This window comes from Protomyctophum bolini (assembly GCF_963924005.1).
Source record: "Protomyctophum bolini genome assembly, chromosome: 6".
In the NCBI taxonomy this organism is placed as follows: Eukaryota; Metazoa; Chordata; class Actinopteri; order Myctophiformes; family Myctophidae; genus Protomyctophum; species Protomyctophum bolini.
Window position 1 is genome coordinate 42641226 of NC_137867.1, and position 4563 is coordinate 42645788.

Below are 4563 nucleotides of genomic sequence, written 5' to 3' on the forward strand. Positions count from 1 at the left end.
TCAAGATGGGAGGCATACTTTGGTTAGACATAGCATTGACTGGATTAAGGTTGGTGAGGGGTGCGTTAAGGGTTGGGAGAGGGTTAAGGTTAGGTTTAGGTGTGCTGCCCCGTGGGAGGGTTTGAGATATCTGCAGTCATACATGGACAACTATTTACTACTGATCAATACAAACTATACTAGTTTGTATTATGCTAATAATAAATTATGATATACCATCAAATATATTTGTGAAAGTTATAGGCCCACTAATGCATTTATATGTGATGTATTTTTCAGGTGGACATTGTGAAGGGGTCAGGAGTGTGCTGCAAACGGGACACATGGACTGTATCCATGAATGCAGCCACTCCTACTGCAATGGTGTGAATGCTCCTCCTCGGCACGTTTCCCCTCGAGACCCTGCTTCAGAGCAATCTCAACGGTAAAAAACAAATTACATTTCTAAACTGATTCACCAAAACAACTCTTTATCTCTCTTTATCACTCTTGTTTTCTTAACTTTCTAAGGGCTAAACAGTTTTTGCTGCTGCAATTGTTGCGAGTAATGTTTCTTTCATAATTGTCCCACGCTAGCCCAGTGGTTTCCAAACATTATAAATTCAAGGATCCCCATAACTCAAAGAGTGTGATTAGAATCAGAACCAATTCCGCAAGGGCCATTAATGTAGATAACATTTATTGTGACCACTGGGCTCTGACTTATGGTGCGTTACCCGTTCAAATCATATTATTGAAAGGTAATGGGTCGCACACACCAAGACTGCGTTTTAGTTTTTATTCTTGCATGATGGACAAACGTTTTGGTTATCCAGCCTGCATAGCCGCAACGTTTGTCTTCATCCATCATGCAAGAATAAAAACTAAAACGCAGTCTTGGTGTGTGCGGCCATTAATGTAAACATTAGCTGCTGCAAATCGGCAGGATTGCCCACCTTTCATTTGCAAAATAATAATCATGAAATATTTCTTAATTAAGGTGGCAAGCCAAAGTGAGGCGATGGGGATCAGCTGGAAGCCCTGCTGAGAAAAAGACAGCCATAATTGGTGAGTAAAAACAAAATAATTGAGAAAGGAAAATGGGTAATGGCTGATGCCTTTAGTTGACTACTTTATCATCGCTGTTTCACTATTTATTATTCATCAGTGGATACGGCATCAGGTAAGCATCGACACCATTAATGGTATCTTGCACGGCTTGGCACCTACTGTAAGGTGATCATACACTAACTTTCCAATTGCTCACTTCCTATGTATGGGCAAGGGGGGCTGAGCCCCCCCTATCTTATGGAGTAAAGATGAGAAATTATTATTAAAATGTTTTAGAATAGATACTTTTATATTCTGGTATAATCTAAAGCAGCAACAGCATCAAATAGTTACAAGAAAAACACAAAATAGGTCAAAATGGGCTGATTTTTTACAGCCCAAAATGCTTCCATTGGCTTTCATTGCGTTGAATGATTGACAGCAGCCAAGACACGCCTGCTTGGTTTACTTGCCATTGGGGCTAAAATCTCTCAGCCCCAGAGCCAATAGAGGGCTGTGCTCAGCCCTAATGCCCGCCTCAGACCGTGAGGTCATTGGCTATTGACCAATCACAGCACCTGCTCGTGTGTGGTTGTTTATGATGTGAAAGAATGGCGGGTGGAAGTATTTTAAATGAAATAAGTTTATTATTTACTTTATAATCCGTTTTGTCCCGTGTCCGTGGAGGGGAAAATGAAGTTAAGAGAATGGGAGCATATCGTCCATTTTGGATCATATAACAAAAGGAAAGGATACGAAGAATACGTTCCAGTTCCCTATGGTCAGCCATATGAGTTTGTAGGCTTTAGACGAAGATTTTTTAAACTATATCTTTTTGGAAACCTTATAGCATAACGAATCAGAAAATGTTTGTTACCGAGGTCGGTAAAGCGGCCATCTTGGAGCTTTAAAAATGGCTACTTTCAAAAACGAATTTCTCAATATCTCGCCTCCTAGATGACCTAAAATCAAGATTGCAGTGGTTAAATCTACATTTTTGGGGGGCAAGGAATCCAATGGAGCCGACTACATTGTAAATGAGACATGTATGGGTGGGTATTTTGCATTTTTACATCAAATCAAATGGTATTATTCTGGTAATCTGGATATGTATATCTTCCAAACAATGGAATATTTCACAAACACTTTATCACATGTCTCAAAAGACAGGAGACAACTTTAATCAAGACAAAGGGAACTTAACAAAAAAATCACACCTGTGTGAAGTGAGGGGCACTCTTTTATCATCGTACATCATCATGACGTAGTACACTATGACATCAGACACTATGACGTAAAATTCTCGATTCAGGACAAAGTTTGTGAACATACACTAAAAGCTGGACATAGGAGGGGATAGCGCCCCTCAAAAATCCAACATATCCCATAATCTCTGTACGTTCAATGAACTCTAACAAACAACATAATAACAACATAATATCCATCAAAATTGTTTAACATAACAATATGTACAATCTCTCATTGTCTTTGTTGTTGAAAAACACAGGCTGTTGAGTCTACATAGAAGCACAATCTCCATCATTGTCATCACTGTCACTTGCATACGTGATATCACGACAGTCTTCCTCATTCTGGCAGTCAGAGCTAAAATGGAATATTTCACAAACACTTTATCACATCTCTCAAAAGACAGGAGACAACTTTAATCAAGACAAAGGGACCTTTAATCAAGAACTTAACAAAAAATATCACACCTGTGTGAAGTGAGGGGTGCTCTTATCATCGTACATCATCTGTGCAGTTCTGTGCAGGGGAGCCCCACTGAATTGCACGAACATCTGTGTGAAGAGCAATCTGCTTTACACTGACATCTGACCATCTCAATGATAGATTCTGGTGCAGGGAGGAGCTCAGTTGTGACTGGTTTCAGCTGGCCGTCCTTGTCCTTGTGGTAGCCGTTCTGTAGTGGGTCAAGGAACTCTTGCTGAGCGATGTCAGCCTGACCCCACACGCTGGCCTGGATATGGGCCCTTAGGACATGCTGCTTCAGGGCACCAAGTATGGGTGGAAGCTTCTCACTTTCTGCCATTTGTTTGCAGAAAAGATGCACACCTCAGTTCAGGGATTTTGATCCCTTTCCGAGAGTATACAGTGCAATCAAATGTCGCTAATGCAGAATGAAGATCCTCTGTCACTTTCCTAGTCTGAGAAAGCATTTGAAGAGCCTTAACGGCATGGTCATCTGCTTTTAGGTAGATGCTCAGCCAGGTAGCTTTGCCTATTCTAGAAAAGCGCCCTGTGTTGTCTGCTCCTGTAAATGCGTGAAACGCTGGCAAAGATTTTGCTCGATTGATGGAGTCTGTGTTTTAGTCATAGCGTGTGGAGAATGGAGTCTGAATCGTTTGCACTGCAACACGTTCTGAGGTTCAGGTAGCTCAATAGGCAGAACGCTGAAACACGTTAGGTTCAGTTAGCTCAATAGGCAGTGCGCAGCAAAACAGTTGAGAGGTTCAGGTAGCTCAATAGGCAGAGCGCTGCAACACGTTGTGAGGTTCAGTTAGCTCAATAGGCAGAGCGCTGCAACACGTTGTGAGGTTCAGTTAGCTCAATAGGCAGAGTGCTGCAACACGTTGTGAGGTTCAGTTAGCTCAATAGGCAGAGCGCTGCAACACGTTGTGAGGTTCAGTTAGCTCAATAGGCAGAGCGCTACAACACGTTAGGTTCAGTTAGCTCAATAGGCAGAGCGCTGCAACACGTTGTGAGGTTCAGTTAGCTCAATAGGCAGAGCGCTGCAACACGTTAGGTTCAGTTAGCTCAATAGGCAGAGCGCTGCAACACGTTGTGAGGTTCAGTTAGCTCAATAGGCAGAGCGCTGCAACACGTTAGGTTCAGTTAGCTCAATAGGCAGAGCGCTACAACATGTTGTGGGGTTCAGTTAGCTCAATAGGCAGAGCGCTACCACACGTTGTGGGGTTCAGTTAGCTCAATAGGCAGAGCGCTACAACACGTGAGGTTCAGTTAGCTCAATAGGCAGAGCGCTGAAACACGTTGTGAGGTTCAGTTAGCTCAATAGGCAGAGCGCTGAAACACGTGAGGTTCAGTTAGCTCAATAGGCAGAGCGCTGAAACACGTTGTGAGGTTCAGTTAGCTCAATAGGCAGAGCGCTGCAACACGTTGTGAGGTTCAGTTAGCTCAATAGGCAGAGCGCTGCAACACGTTGTGATATCTCTGTATATATATATAGCAGCAAAAGTTTTTCCAGCGTTTCACGCATTTACAGGAGCAGACAACACAGGGCGCTTTTCTAGAATAGGCAAAGCTACCTGGCTGAGCATCTACCTAAAAGCAGATGACCATGCCGTTAAGGCTCTTCAAATGCTTTCTCAGACTAGGAAAGTGACAGAGGATCTTCATTCTGCATTAGCGACGTTTGTTTGCACTGTATACTCTCCGAAAGGGATCAAAATCCCTGAACTGAGGTGCCATCTTTTCTGCAAACACATGGCAGAATGTGAGAAGCTTCCACCCATACTTGGTGCCCTCAAGCAGCATGTCCTCAGGGCCCATATCCAG